The 17,944-nt window shown below is 31.9% G+C and overlaps 1 pseudogene; it reads right to left on the minus strand.

Annotated features, from left to right (window-relative positions):
• Positions 1 to 2,468: 2,468 nt before the first annotated feature.
• On the minus strand, positions 2,469 to 16,304 carry LOC128160873 (aldose reductase-related protein 2-like; annotated as a pseudogene).
• Between the last annotated feature and the right edge of the window lie 1,640 nt (positions 16,305 to 17,944).

Here is a 17,944-nt window from a genome sequence, read left to right on the forward strand (position 1 = left end):
TCACGTGACAGTTAAAAATAGATCATATTTTTTACCTTAACAAGAAATCACAAAGTGTAACACTACCCTGAAGTTCATTTGTATGTTTGCTACAATAATTCGATCGGCAATTAGTTCATGTTTATTAGTATTACTGCTAGAATCCTTTTATTAATCGCATAAAATAAATATGGTTAATATTTATCGGAAACCCTCTCAAAGTCTATCAGTTCATTGAAAATACTACGTATTTTTCATTTAAAACAAAGAAGCACAGGATTCTAGCAGCACTTTTCAAGTTGTTTAGGTTATATATAGTTGATATTTACTAAAGTCATCTTTAATAAAATATGGGGTAGTGTTACACTTTTGCCTTTTCTTGTACACGCAGAGGACAGGCTAGTTAAGCCATATAAATGCCGATCTGCTTACCTTAAACACTCGCTGATTAAACAAAATATCCATTCCTGTATTATCCTGTTTATATCCTAACTGACACTCATCTAAATCTTGGGTAACTGTATTGAATAAGTCTTATTTCGGCATTGTTTACACTGCATTCCGATGATTTGTTTCCCAACATGATCTTCTCTATTGAACATAAGAGTGACGTTATCAATGATTATTATACGTGATTGAGAGAAATCGAAGATATATTCAATTAGAAGAGTCTCTAGTGATATTTTATGTCTGTAGTTTTTATAATTTTAACCAGAGATAAAATCGACATGTCTCCGTGTAAAATATGACATCATGCTGCTTATTGTGACATCATATCGTTCAGAGGAATTTTTACTCAGTCGATCGCTGAGTGTTGCCTTATCATACCCGCGTAAGAAAAATGACTAAAAATGTAACGCTATGAATGAAATTTTCTAATGAGTGAAAATAATACAAATTGCTAAAATATCTCTAAAAAAAGAAATACAGTTTATGAATGGCAGTGTTTCTAAATAGATACAAATCATTGAGTTTTCATTCACGATTTTTATAAATAGTCCAGTCTGCTATTCCTCTATCAGTTTACAAATCCTACCCATTTTTTAACCAATTTAGCGAAAAATTGCATATTGATAATTAGAAAGAAAGTGTTCTCGTAAAAAATATCATTAACGAGTAATTTGATTGTGTATTCTTTTTATGGTTTACTTACAGACTTTGACAAAACCTATATATATATATATATATATATATATATATATATATATATATATATATATATATATATATATATATATATATATATATATGCATGTATATATATATGGAGGAATACCAGATTTTGCTTTTTTTTGTTGGCTACTGAATTTCAGAGAATATTTCTCCTTTATCATAAACGTATTAAAGGCAAATGGCAATAGAAACTAATACAGTAATATTCCACATCAAATTCATTTTTGTAAGGAATTTTTAGGCAACAAAAATATAACTTGAAATGATTTTTTCTTCATTGTTTTATAAAAAAAACACAGAAAATGTCCAACAGCACACAAAAATTTACAAAGAGCCCCTTTTCCAATTATATCGTCTACCTTAGAGATGTTCATCTACTTAAAAAAACGGTGTTACGTCTTTGGAGGGATATATGCCTTTTGGGAAAAAAATTAAATGATAACAATGAAATCATATGGTTTAATTTGATACAAAAAATTGCGTTCGTCACATTTCTATTTTTTCGAAATTTCCGACAAAATAAAAAATACATATAAAAAATCAATAATTATTTAAGGTTCTTACAATTTTCAAAAAGTGTTTGTATATTTCTGCTTTAATGGTTAATTATCGATTATATAACATATTATCACATAATTCACAAAATTAACCAAAAATTCAACAGTCATTCTCGTCCGCTTTAATGAAACAAATCTATCTCCATTCTAAACACTTCAAATTAAAAAATTGAATTAAAAAAAGATAATGAGTGTGGGAATTAATTTGGTTATATAATAGAATGAAAAATTTGTTTTATGTTACGGGTTTAATCATTGAAAGCTCTTATCACAAATACATTAAGAAGACCCGCGGGGTTAAATAGTAAAATACAGGTACATGTATCGAGGAAGTATTTACTTTAAATTGTTTCGGAGAGAGGGATCAAAAGCAATGGAATCGTAGGGGTTTATTGTCATCAGATGGAAAAAGTAAATACATTTCATATCCATTATTATATGTTTTCGAAATACAGAGGTGATTTTCAACAAATTTTCAACAAGGCAGTAAATTAAACAGTATACAGACAAAAAAAAATGATCTGTACGTATGACCAGGAACAATATGCAATATAACACTATCTTGCAGGGATATAACCACCTTTGCAAACTGAGTTTCATTAGTTTTACACAAAGCGTGCAAACAATATATATACGGTTTAAAAATCGTAAACAATTTAGGCAAGAGGTATGACTAATATTTGAAAGCAGTTTGAATAAAACACACATTTAGTAGAAGGTTACCATTTAAAAGACGATTCTAATACAATATTGCGATTTTCAAGGGGGTTTAAAGGTGTACCTTTACAAGACAAAGTCTGATAAAAAAATTATCAAGAATACGGAAAAACGAAAAGATTTCTTATAAACGTTTTGACAATATCTAATATAAATGTTTATCTACATATTTAAAACGTGATGTATGCATTAGTCATTTCATGCATATCTTTTACAATTTTATGCTATGCTATGGTATGCGATTTTAATGATATGCTATGAGATTTGTATGGTATGCTGTGAGATTTGTATGCTATTCTATGAGAAATTGAAATGAAGGGCTTAATGATATGGTATGCTATGCTATGCTATGGTATGCTGTGAACTTTGAACAAAAACGCCTCCATACAAAGAAGAGTTCCATACATTTCGAAGTGAAATAATAAGAAGCCAAAGTTTACCACAAATCTATCATGTAAACATTTATTTTTTCAAATAAAAACATTTAAAACTGAGTTAAAATAATGTTGTTTGCTATGCTATGGTATGATATGACGAATGCGATTCTATGAGATTGTATGCTATGGTATGAGATTCCAATGCTATGCTATGAGATTCCAATGCTATGCTATGAGATTTCAATGCTATGCTATGGTGTATGTTGTAAAAGATATGTTTGAACTGACTGTACTAGTATGTTAGCACTAACAATCCGTATCAGAATGTTACTGCGTATTCTGTCAGTGGTCACACTTTGTGAAATCACAATTATGCCTCTTTGAAGAAGATTACGAAGCAAAACCTACACAATTTAAGTACCCATTAAATAAAATATATAGCAATGATTATAGTATATAAAATGTGACACAAATTTAATCTATTGCTAAGATTCTGTAAATTCAGAACACATTGAAAAAAATTGCTCATTATCGTTACACTTAAATTGGTCTCAATTTGTCACAATACCAATCGATTTGATGTTCGTTTCATTTGCAAAGAATGCATATTTTGATGAACACGTGTTCAGGAGATTTTTTTTATTATTATTTCTTTGCATTTTTGTAACACTGGGATCCTCAAAGACTACAGTTTCGTCTTTTTCTTTCTGAAACTATATTTTAAAAAGGTATCATTGCTAAAAATTTAATGTTCAAAAAACTAAACTCCGCCTTTGAAACTCATCGTAGATAATATATACTGTATTACTCAGTTTATTTATTATGATACAATTTTTTAACCGGGAAATAGTATTGCTTTCATGTTGGCAAATTGACCTAACACAGGGCGAAAAAGAATCTTTAAGCAAGTCCTTAAAGGTGGCTTAAAGGTGGCGTAAAGGTGGCTTAAAGGACATACAACCTTTAAGCCACCTTTAAGTCACCTTTAAGCTGAGCTTATATGTCCTTAATGTCCAAACTTTTTTAAGTCACATTTAAGCCATCTTAGCTTGAAGCCACATTTAAGCATCTTTAAGTGGCATTTACGCTCCCTTTAAGTTGTCTTTAAACCATCTTTAAGTTGCCTTTAAGTCAAATTGATCAAGTTGAACAATAAAAACATATATTAAATGCAAACGTTCTTTTATAGGGATGGGAGGGGGTCATCCGAGTGATAATATAATTTACAAGGAAGGGGGGCGGGGTGTTCCAGGCGGCTTTAATTGTCGCTCCATTAAACACAGATCGCTATCACCAACACCGCTTCGATGGACACAGATAGTCGTTATAAAATTATTTATAATTTTTTAGGGGTTTCAAAATTATTGTAGGGGTGAGCGCAAGCTCTGTATCTTAATCTGTGCATGAAACTAATTAAAGTATGTTTGTCTCCTATTATAAATTACTCTCTCTCTCTCTCTCTCTCTCTCTCTCTCTCTCTCTCTCAGTTCATCCGGTTATTAAACAAATTAAAGATAATGAACCAAAAATGCATGATTTAATTTGATAATCAGTTTAAGGTTTGTATTTTTTTCTTCAATTTTCATTATTTCTAGGTCTAATTCTAGATCTGCTAGATACATGTTAAAGATGAAAAGACTCTCAACTGCCTTTGTAATATCGGGCAGGCTATTACTGCTTTGTTTGTCTAGACATAGTTTTGTTCGTTTGTGTATATCTAATAAGAGTCTATTGTTTGTCCAACTTAAGAAAACCCCTGGAACTAACACAGAATATACAAGATATACACAACAGTTGTGTCGTGTGCACAGGTGCACATTTGTGTATATCTAATTAAAGTCTATTGTTTGTCCAACTTAAGAAAACCCCTGGAACTATAACACAGAATATACAAGATATACACAACAGGTGTGTCGTGGGTCCAGGTGCGCGTCAGGCGTTCAAATCTTAGTATGTAAGAGTATACGATAAGTCTCGTGATTAAAAGTTTATTTACATTTGTAATTCATTTTCAAAGTATTATTTCCTAGCTCTGTGTTTCAAAAATGTTACGCCTACAAATTAACGATACATGTATGTAAGAGTAAAATCTTGAGCCTGATTAATTAATGTACCGGTGATCATAAATAGCGGTTAATTATTTAAATATATGTATAAGGGTAAATATGTCACATACCCGGCCTGGTACATCATACAATTGTTCAGACCCTGAAACGTACTACTACACCACACGCTCGCTGCACGCTCGCTAAACGGTTCACACGAAACGCTGAACGGTTTACACGAAACGCTGCACGCTTTGCCCGAAACGCTAAACGATTTACACGAAACGCTGAACGGTTTACACGAAACGATTCTCGCACGAAACGATTTACTCGCTTTTCACACGCTTTGGACACGCTTTTATCCTGATCGATTCGGGTCCTCTCGGATTTTTACCCTGACTCTGTTAGTAAGAATTAATTTTAAGAAAACACGAAATAATAGAAATACTGATATTAGAAAATATATGTACATAAGTATTGAATTGATTAATTAGATTAATTTGGTGCTTATATTTAAAGCAAAAAAATATTTATTCACAGAATTAGCGAAAAATATTACTTCTTTAAATATATTTATTGCTCAACAGAAATATCCATGATTCTTATTAGTCCCGTAAATAATAAAAATTCCAGAGAAAAAAGTTACCGTAACACAATATTCAATACCAAAAATAAAATCCGTATGATTACAAACTGAAATTGGTTTTTCAGTATTCGGCGGGATTTATTTTTTCTTCTCACATTAATATTTTTATTGGTTTCAGAGAATACGATGTAAAAATACTAACTGTAAATAAACCTGTAATTATTTACATTGATAATTTTGAAAGTTATATAAAATAAAATAAGTCACATAAGATTTTTTTTTTTATGTTGAATCATTCGCGTAAATAAATGTTCCGTACATAATATCACAGAAAAAAAAAATCAATGGATTTAACAATAAAGAAAGTTGTTATTAATATTTCGGATTTCGGAAAGAACAAAACATAAAAAATGATTTAGATTTTTGTCTCAATATTCGTATACATAACCGGCACCCCGCATAACGGCGTACAATGTATCTATCATAATCTATTTGAATTAAGGATGACGTTTACTCAGAATGAAAAAAAATTCCACTGATGATAATGAAAAACCAACTATTGTGTGTTATAGACCTTTTATTGAAGTGTTATTTTTTATTTTCAAAAAAGTAGGTCAATGACCTACTTTTTTGAGTTAATGGCCATTGTATATTTTTGGAAAATTAAAGGAAAATCACTTAAAATTTTAAACTATGATTGAGATTTTCTTAATTGTAAAAATAATAATTATTGCTCAACACTTTTGAAAATGAAATCCAATTTATGAATGGCAGTGACACTAAATATATACAAAGCATTAAGTTTTCGTTAACAATTTTTAAAAATATTCCAGTCCGAATTTCCTCTATCACTTTTCAAATTCCTACCCATTTTTGATCCAATTTTACAAAAAATTGAATGATGATAATACAAAAACATTTATAGTATTAAACTACTTATATTGATCTTATTCTGTTGGCATATAATTTATATGATGTCAATGATCAAAATTTTGAGATATTGTGTCTTTTCTCGTTTTTAAGCATATTTCAATATTTTTTAAATTCATGCCATACGGTTATTATAATGAATAAATGAGGAAAAACTACCAGAAAATATGCAAAAGTATATAGACTAAAATATAAAATCTTAACTTTTAATATTAGAGCACTTCCAAAAATGTTTTAGCAGAAAACAAAATCTGCAAAATTTAGTCCGAATTTCCTCTGTTTGGCTAAAAGTCTATTTTTGTTTTGGCATAATTCCATAATATAGTTGAAATATCGAATGTTATGTCAATAATAATTCATTTCACAGATACTTTTTGTGCTTAGAACAAATTTTACTCATGACATTTAACTTTATAACAATCCGAATTCGAGAACTCAAACCCTGAGTAAACAACACCCTTAAGTACCATACATATAGATTCCCATAATAATTAATTGCATGTGTACATTTTAGAAAAATTTCAGTGTGTTAATTACTTGTTGTTTTCCGTTATCAGTGTTTAAATAATCAAAGTAATAACTTGTAGAATTATTTTTAATCGGGATTCAGAAGAATTTACTTCCAGCATTTCATAGAAATGAACAGTATATTTTCTTTCTATGTTTGCATTTAATTTTGTTCAAATTAATGTTAAATAATCTATCATTGAAATTGTTTGCATCACCAAATACTTATTCCGACTACCTTGAAGTCATTAAATTTTCATTGGCTTATGACAAAAAAGAGACGCGTGACCATCCAATTAAAACGAATACACAGAGTTTGATTGACAGGTTCAGCCAGGTGCAGGTCTTACCCGATGTCCGAGGTTATGTGTACTGGTTGTACACAGCCGAATAGTCTCAATAACTAGTCTTCTTTCAATACGCGTACTTTTCCTTTGTTGAAATTAATTCAATTTTGTAAAAAGATAAGTATATCATTTCTAATAGATTTTTTTCACGAGAATATCTCAAAGGAGTTTTGCCGATCACAAACAGTTTAAAGTAATGTTTAACATGAGCGCTATTTTGAAACAATTAAATTGTCAGAGAGTTCCGAATGAATTTTGATAAACGTTTCACACGGTTCTCGCACGCTTTGCCCGAAACGATTTACACGCTTTGCCCGAAACGCTGCACGCTTAAGCTTTGCCCGAAACGCTAAACGGTTTACACGAAACGCTTCACGATTCACACGAAACGCTAAACGGTTTACACGAAACGCTAAACGGTTTACACGAAACGTTTCTCGCACGAAAGTTGCACGCTTTTTTGGTGTAGTAGTACGTTTCAGGGTCTGTATGTACAAGTATATGTATACATCATTTGCAATTGTGCCACATGCAGTAAATACGTCACCGGTAATTGGTAATATTGTTTGTTATAGAATTGCTAGTTTAAAAATAATGTATACAATTAAATATTAAAACATACTGGAACGGCGCCGCGATCATGCAAACCGGGAAATTGAACAAATACCCTAATAGTTTCAATGCATTTATAAAAAGAAATGATTTCATTATCTTTCTTACATTTTTATAGCTATAAATTAGATGAACGTATATCTACTCGGTTTAAATTTATTAACTAAGAAGGCCTACTAGTGAGCCTAACGGTTTCAATTTAGGTATAATATATTTTTTTCACTTAAGACCAAGTTCCGTATTTCGTTCTTATTACATGCATGCATGTTATTTATAAATTAGATATAATTGATTGTTACAAACTGAATGGTTTGTCAATGCTTTGACAAAATCAATGATATATAGGATATAAAAACACCCATAAATACGTAAGTTACCGTGGCGCTACTAGTAAACAAAGGGTCCCGGGTTGAAATCTCGCCATGGGCGTTTTTTTTAATTTTTTATTTTTTTAATTTTTTTTTAGAACAAAAACTGTTTTTAATACCTTTTCTTTCATAAAGTTGATACAAATTAAAGGTAGCTTAAAGGTGGCTTAAAGAAGTTTGGACATTAAGGACCTATAAGTTGTCCTTAAAGGTGGCTTAAAGGTGGCTTAAAGAGAGTCTTTAAGCTGCCTTTAAGCCATCTTTACGCTTTCTTTAAGCCACCTTTAAGCAACACATATAGCTTAAAGGTGGCTTAAAGATCGTCTTTCAGCTACCTTTAAACACCTTTAGGCTATCTTTAAGGAGAACTTAAATATGGTCATTCATCCTGTGTAAGAAAAAGCTTATGAAATTAACGGTTTACGAGTCTCGTATTGATAATAATTAAGATTTTTGTCACTAACAATCGGTCAGGTCCTCCTAGCGTAGGCAGTGATTGCCACTTCTAGTTTCTTACAAGCATCAAACAGTTCTTTCTTTGTACAGTAAATTCCACCTTCAACAGTTATACAAGCAAATATAGCCTATTATGAAATAGACTGGGTTTCCATCTTCCTATTTCCATACTATGACATGTGGTGATACCGAACAGTGTTCAAATTCTAAAATTCAAAGGAAAATTACAATACACGAGCAGAGCAAACACGGACCTCTTTTTAAGAAAATAGAGGTAGCATCAGGTGCCATGGAGGAGTGAGCACCCTCCGCTGACCGGTAACACCCGCAGTGTACATGTGCTCTTTGTCATAATCGGGAAAAACCGAAAAGTCCGTACACAATTAGGTAATTAATTATGGTCTAACAATTAGTATGAAAAACTATACATTCTTTTACTTACTGTTATTTGTACAATTCAATTAGAATATGTTATTTAATGGAGTACCTAAATAGTTATTGATTTCTTGTAATAATATTAACTGTCAAAATTACCTCTTAATTGACATCAACTCTTTTTATATAATTAATTTATGAAAATTTATCAATGAAAATGTAGGTTATTCTAACAAAATGTCTCAATTATATATTAAAATTCAGTATTATGGATTCAATTTCATAATTGAATTAAAAGTCGCTATATACCGATTTAAAAGTTGTTTGACAAGATAAATGTATTTAATAGATTTCCATGGCATTTAAGTTTTAAGGCTTGTAAGTATAAATAGAGCTACTCGAAAAATAAACGTGTTCAGAAGTATATCTTTTTTTTTTGGGGGGGGGGGGGGTTTGAGGTGGTATAAAACGTTGTTTCAGATAAATATAGTTTCATACAAAGATCAATAGTTTACTTGGTCGGGAACTAGTTTGTGTTTGGCGATCTTACAAATTCTTTCAATCTGTGGAATACTGAAGTTGGAGACAGCAATGGATTTGGTCAAACCCAAGTTGACGTGTTCTTCTACGGCCTACAATATGCAAGAATAATATGCAATGAACTTGATCGTTTCCGATGAAAAAAATATCAATAGTGATATGAAAATTACAATTATGTAATACATGTATAATTATGAATTCATTTTGTTTATCAATTTCGTAATTTTCTGGCTTTTGGGATTTTGTTTTGTTTAGTGATGTGATGTTCGACTTAATCTATATTTCAGAGGTTCGAAGTAAAAAGCAATCTGATTAAAATAAAATCCTCGATCTGCTCCTTGTTTTTCTATTGTCGCTACAGGGAGATTAGAAAATTTAAACAAAAACATAGAGCGGATCGAGGATCTGATTATAATCAGATTGAATATAAAGCGAATTTGTATGGTTATGAAATTAATTAGAAAACATGCTTTCCTTGCTTGTTTGTTTTCATCATCGCTTTCATACTTGAATGAAATACGAACAAATCAATTTTGAGCATGTTTGAAATGTTATTAATAAGCAATTGGAAGCAGGAAGAAAAAAAATGACATCATTCTCTTAAATGATGTCAAATATCAACCATCAACCATCAAGTAAAGTAAAGCTTATACCGTTTGCCTCTATCAATAAGTATCCTTATTTTAGCTGTAAAAAAAGAAATGATATGCTTAATACAAAATTTGAATAATACATATTGTTGATTTGTGATTTAATCCCCAAAATACATACTTCTGCATTATAAGTTGGTTTATCGTATTTTAATTTCATTATAAAATGTTTGCTTATTAGTGATTTATTTTTCTTGATTCTTTAATGTTACTTAATTTCATATCAAATGCAATACGTTGTTTTTGAGTTAGTAATGAGTATTGATACATGTATGTATGATTAATATTGTGCCTCATATGATCATATTTTGGTCCTCATTTAAAATTTGTTTTTGTGGGCTGTCTATTTTGTTCTCTCTTTTTGTTGGGGGGGGGGGGTGTTTATTTGTTTTTTGTTTAATTAATTTTTTATTAAACTCGTCAATACAACATCTGTTTGTGTTAAAAGGAGAAATAAAAACAATTTTAGAGATATATATTACTTCAGTGAATAACTTAAAATATAGTTTAAGTAGTTTTATTTACCACTAAAGCCAAAATATAGGAAAGTGGTTAAGGTATAGATCTAGATAATCCAGCCGTAGCTTCTTCAGACTCATCCCAATGGACCTCTTGCCCAGCATATGAGTCATTGGAAGCTGGTACGTGTAAATGTAAGATTATTTTTAAAATGTTTGCGTATTACTGAGAGGCTATTGTTACTTCAAAGGTGTGTTACTGACTGACTACAGAAATATATCGGGTTGACCAATCTCATAGACATCGAGGCGATGAGTCAGTCAATAACAACATGACATGTCACCTTTTCATTTGGCTATATCAATTAGTAACAATTAGTGATATCCTCAATGCACTGTTAAAAGCTTTAAGTTCGCTATACATGTGTACAATAGAATATATTCCTTATATTACACGGCATTTCCTTAATAACGATAAACAAGTCTTCTCTCTTGCTTTTCCCGCTCTTCATGTATTCCTGAAGAACCTCCCCGATGGCGTCCTCGTTCTTGTAGTTTTAGGCGGTGTCTAAGTGTCGGTACCCAGCGTCCAGGGCTGCGCGGACCGCAGTTTTTAACTCCTCCCTTGAGCTTTGTCAAAGTAATTGTGTTCAAAGAATGTCATATCGACAACAAATTAATTAAATGTTCGGTATACATGTATATTCTGATGATTCATATGATTAACTCATTAATATTGATTGCTAGCAACGAGTAACGACACGAGCAATACAGTAGAATATTGTCAAATTTTCGGGACAACCCGTCCCTTCTTCAGGACAACAAAATAAAAACTACATATGAAAGAAGAAAAGCATCTACAAAACTAGCACTAAACTAAATAATATATAAAAACTAAATAATATATCGGGAAACTCCTTTCCAAACAACACAGACACCCGGATAATCTAAAGAAAGAAGAAAGATCAGCGTTACAAATCCTAAAGAACCGGGAAGACATCGTCATTAAAAAAAGCAGATAAAGGGTCAACAATTGTTGTGATGGTTCAAGACAAATATCTTGCAGAAGCATACAGACAATTGTCAGGTGAACGTTTTTACCAAAAGCTTGACAATGATCCTACAGATGACTTCTCAGATACTATTACCAAAACATTAGATACTATGTTTGAAAATAATGAAATTGGTTACAATGTTTATACTACCCTTCTTCCTATCAACTGTAAGCCCGGCCAATTTTATGGTCTTCCAAAAATTCACAAACCTGGAATGCCAGGACGTCCCATAGTAAGTGACATTGGATATCCCACTGAAAAAAATTCAGAATTTATCGACCTTCAACTCCGTCCACATCAGGGATGGGGTCAATTACAATGGAAAGTAATTAATTAAATTACAATTACTTGCTTAAATTCTTCAATTAAATTACCATTACCATTACAAGAATTTCCCAATGTAATTAATTAAATTACAATTACTTTCCAGATGTAATTAATTAAATTACAAATTACATTTTCATCAAAGTTTACTAAAACCATGATATATCTACAACTCAAACATTTAAGGAGGTATATCTATAATACGAATAAACTTTCCTCATAATCAAAATACTTTCACTGTTTGAGAATTTGCTAACTACTCTGATAAGTTACAATGTTTGGAAAGAAAAAATATAAATTTGGTTTTATTGTTTATTTCAAAACGCAGGTACTGGTAGTCACAAAATGGAGGTGTTCCATACCACCATGATATTCAATGAACATTTAAAAGTCATATTTCCTAACCTGCACCTGTCAACTAAGTATTTCCTGCATGCAAAAAAACTATTAATATATGAAAACTTTCTCCTTTGCATTTTTATACACTATTTTTTTTTCTTTGTAAATACAATGGCAAAGTACAGGTTAATCCCAGGTAGAGGGCAGACTATAATTGTTATCAAAACACAATTCACACCTGTTGTTCTCAACTTAATTATAAAATGTTTGTAATAAGGGAACATACCCTGTGGACATCAAAAACTTAAAACCCATTTGAAGCCATGCATATTAGCTCTATGTATTTTAGGCTATCAATTACAACGCATGACTTGATAGTTTATATAATTTTGATAACACTGATTTTGTTTGTAAATTAAACAGTGATGTTTTAAACTATCTTAATGATAATTGACACACTAATTATTCTAATAAGAAGGGAAATAAGTATTTTTAAGAAAAAAGAGATCAAACAAATCATCAAATACATGTACTTCATTAAATTTGGGAAACTTATCATTAAATATTGAATCACTGAAAAAATCCATGTTGAAAAATATTTAGTATGATATTTATAATAATAGTTCAATGCTTTTTAACTACTCTTCCTAACTCAACCTTGTACAATTGTTACTGTGGGGAAAAATGGGAAGTGGAAAGCTTCATATTTATATGTACATCAATGTGTAATTGAAAGTAATTGAAAAGTAATTGCAATTACAAGCCTTTTTTGAAAGTACATGTAATAAATTAAATTACCATTACATGTAATTGAATTTTTGGCCAATTACACATTACTTTCAATTACATCAAAATTTGTAATTAATAACTCTCACATGTTGAAAATTTACCGTCATATCTTAAAAACACAACAGATTATCTTAACAAAACACCATCTTCAAATCTTCCCGATAATACTATTCTCGCGACGATGGATGTTACATCCCTTTACACCAACATCCCGCATGATGAAGTTATTGCAGCCTGTAAAGAGGTATGGGACGCTAGAGAGGTTCAGATCCCTTCAATTGAATATCTCACCAAGCTCCTAGATCATGTTCTAAAATTCAATAATTTTGTGTTCGATTGAGAACACTACCTTCAAGTCAGTGGCACTGCTATGGGCACCAAAATGGCACCATCTAATGTCAATATATCCATAGGTAATCTAGAGTGCAACCTTCTAACACAGTCACCTTTCAAACCTCTATGTTGGTTGCGCTTCATAGACGACATCGAAATAAAGTGGGTTGACAGCAGAAACAAAATCGATGGTTTATTACCTTTGTCAATTCTTTCCATCATTTTATCACATTTACGACTGAAATTTCCTCATTCAACAATACGTTTCTTGACACTACTTCAACTTTAGTCGATGGTAAACTCGATTTCAATCTTCATACTAAACCTACAGATTCCCACCTCTATCTAATGACACCTAGCTGCCACCCACCTCATACGTTTAGAGGCATACCAAAAGGCATAGCCATCAGAGTTAGACGTATTTGTTCAACTCAAGAACTATACTCTGAGCAAAGTCAACTCCTAAAATCCCACTTATGTGCCAGGTGCTACAGCTCGCACTCTGTACACAATGCAATTGATGATTTAGCTAAAAAGGATCGTTTATCCCTTTTTGAAATACAAACCCCAAAACGAAGACAACAAAGTCCCATTTTTCAATACTTACCACCCTGTCCTTAGGGGGTTTAAATGCAGTTCTAAAGAAGAACATGCCAATCCTTTACAGCAATGATAAAATGGTTGAGGTTTTCAAAAACCCGCCGATGGCAGCTTTCAAGTGCTTTAGAAACCTTAAGGATATGGTGGTAAGAACCAAACTTAAAGACCATCTACCTAATGGTGGCTTTAAAACTTGTTCTGACACCAGATATATCAGCTCTGGTGCAGACGACTTTTCTAGCCCCATTACTGGCCGTACTTACAACATTTTCATAAATACTTCTTGTCGCACTGACAATTGTATATACCTCATCAATTGTAAATTGTGTCAGAAACAATACGAAGGGGAAACAGGAGACCTCCACAGGCGCATCAATAATCATCGTTCCACCATCAAAACTAAGAAAATCCGTCGGGGAACATTTAAACTTAATTAGATGGTCACAAATGGGAAAACATGATGGTTTTGGTTAATGGTCACAACCCAGACTGGACAGATGCGGAGAGAAAAAATAAAGAAAAATTTTGGATGCATAGACTGAAGTCATTCCGTCCTGACGGCATGAACAAATAAAGTGACGTCACCAAAATGAACATCAACTACATGTAAGTACTGATTATTTTTCGTAGCAATATCACCATCATCATCCTTTTGGGTCCATGTACAAACTATCATTCATGTTAATTATTCATTTTATTAGCTCGTTCCTTAATCGGTTTAATCTGTACGGGTTCTTTTTGCTTTCTTTTTATTTTTTGTTATTTTTAATTGTTTTTTATCCACTTTATTTTCTTTATTTAACTCCGTTTTTACACGCTTATATATATTTATGTGATCTTTTACAGAGCCTGTCTTCCCTACAAACCTTCATTACGAATTATCTTACTAATACAACTTAATAAACGGCAACCCCCAATTAGCAAATTAATTCGTTCGCGTTATCTTTCAGCACTTCTACACAGACCGTCCGCTGCGTCTGGATTTTTCCTTCTCGGGCTTGAAATCTTTAATACAAAGATGTAGTTGCCACGTTTCGATCCGGTGTTTATATATTATTTAGTTTTTATATATTATCAAGTTTTTAGTTTAGAGCTAGTTTTGTAGATGTTTTTCTTCTTTCATATGTAGTTTTTATTTTGTTGTCCTGAAGAAGGGACGGGTTGTTCCAAAAAATTTGACAATATTTTACTTTATTGTTCATGTCGTTGGTTATTTTTAGTGCTTTTTTATACCTCATCTTATAACCGTTTATCTTTTGATCCGACACTATAGATAACGAGTGTCGTTGGTTTGTCAGTGCTTCCTATATATATATATATATATAAATATATATATATATATATATATATATATATATATATATATATATATATATATATATATATATATATATATATATATATAAGCACAAACATTGCAATAACTCTCAAATTAACATACACCTGCCTATAGTGAATGATATAGATATATATAATGCACATGGAATTTCACTTTTGTTGGAGCTCCACCTCCGCCCCGACCGAGGCTTGAATTCACGACTTCTGGCACCCATTCTCCTAGCATTCAGCGGCAACCGCGCTACCCACTCGGCCATCTAGGCAAGACAAAAAGTTTGCTTTCGATGACAAACGGAACCGAGCGCGCCGACCGCGCACTACACAGTCGTTTGAGATACATGAGGATTTCAGTTAAGCGACAATTTCGGAACGATACACATTGCATAGATACACACACATATGATAAGCACAAACATTGCTTACGTCAAATCATGTCGTGGAAATATGAAATGTGCTGCGTAAATCTAATTCATGCAAATTAAAATCGTTGTATATTCTGAAGAAATTTTAAAATTAATCAGATAATGTTTTTCAATTGATAGTCATTTTAATAAAACATACGTCATCCTACAAAGTACACAGTTGTTTTTCGGTAAATTACTTTGTCCGGGACTTTTCTAACAACCCTGGTATGCATTCTTTTTAGCTGATTTAACCCTTGGTGAATACTCGCTTTTTCTATGTATGAGTTTTATAACTTACCTTTCGCGGAATAAGTATGAGAAATAATCTGTATAACTTACTAGTGAAATTCTTATCAATAACATTCCAGATAAATACTTAATCACGTTTAATGCGACCTTCGACATTCAACACTTACCTGCCAAGTCCCCAATCTGACGAGGGCATTGTTTACACATTGTCCAGTTTAACAGCGGTAAAGGAGCTTGTCATCGTTGGATGTTTCTTATCTCGTATCTTTTGTCTCACGTCTTGTCTTTCCTATGCTCTGCAAGTCTTTGCGTTCCGTTTATAATCATATAATTCTGACCATGAAACTATGTTCCAAAAACTGTCCCAAAGAGGCTGATTTTTTTTTTGTGGGGGGTGGGGGGGGGGGTTGTATCGGTCATATCATTATTTTTCTGCCATTTTAGTCTTTAGATTTATAGTTCGTGCCGATGCAAATTCTTTGTTTTATCCGTGAGTAAATGCATGCATGGTACGAAAGATTAGATAATTTCTACTTTCTTACAATAATAATTCAATAAAGTATGATATAGTTGGAAACGAAACAATGTGTTTCGAATACGCGGGGGTGTTAAGGAAGCATATGGAATCTGAGTTACATGTAATTCCGTGAAATCACAAATCTTAGTTATTATGTACATATTCAAATGTATAAGCAACGAAACGTAGACCAAAAACAAATATAAAATACTTCAAAGACAATTTTTGCCAGAAATTAGTTTGTATTACGTAGATTTACACATTGATGACGTCATGACTAAAAGTTGAATGTCGTGTGAATTTGATCGGAAAGCATTGTAAACATATTCAAAATATAACTAATCTAAGAACTCTAATAGGTATTGTGGTGTGATTTATTGAGAATTGGACATAAGAATACTGGGGGAGATGTTAGTTTTATCAATCATTCGCTAAAAGGTATGTAAATTTGCTTTTATTTCTCGGCCAGGCTTTCCTCTGTAGAATTTCATGTTGTGTGTTGTTTTAATGTAATTTGCCGTTTTCCGTGCAAACTTTACAAAAGTTGGGAAGGTTTTACGAGAACCGGATGAATAACTTTTTCATAAGGAAAAACATGGGATTCTAGCAGCGGTTTTGATTAAACTGAGATGTTTTGCCTTCATTTGGTATGTTTATTTTATTTTGGAAACCGCGGGGTAGTGTTGTTCTATCTCATTATATGTTAAGGAATATACGTAAGCTATTTATAGTTGTCACGTGATAATGCACCAATGTGGCAGTGATGTACTACCCGATTTTATTGCACTGACATCTATTTTAAAGGAGGATACTGAGTTTTTGATCTTATTCAAAATAATTATTTAATTTTACGATTTTGAATACAACAGTCAAAATAAGACGGCATATTGCCCATATGCTTCCTTAACACCCCCGCGTAGTGACTGTGGAAGGGAAGGGGCGTAACAAGGTTTGAGATGAAATGAGAAAATTATCCATCTATTGACCAAAACAATAGTTTAAATAGTTTATCCTCGTCAGCTTCCCCTCATCCACACTTATTCCCTTTGTGGATAGAAATTTATTTCGATTAGCATCCGGGAATTTTTTTCACATTTGTCACGTTATATTATTGTTGTCAAATGTTGAGTACAATCGCAAACTTTGGAAACTTTCCTGGAAAGCTCAGAAATATCTTTTTCAAAACTTAAGTTGTTTCTTTTATGCATTGGTTATACGATTTTTAATCTATATTCTCTGAAATGCCATATGATAAAATTTTATGAAGTTTAGCGTTAGTCCCACAGATGGAAGATATTTTATTTGTTTTCCAAGTTTTG

The sequence above is a fragment of the Crassostrea angulata genome, chromosome 8, assembly GCF_025612915.1.
Source record: "Crassostrea angulata isolate pt1a10 chromosome 8, ASM2561291v2, whole genome shotgun sequence".
Taxonomy (NCBI): domain Eukaryota; kingdom Metazoa; phylum Mollusca; class Bivalvia; order Ostreida; family Ostreidae; genus Magallana; species Magallana angulata.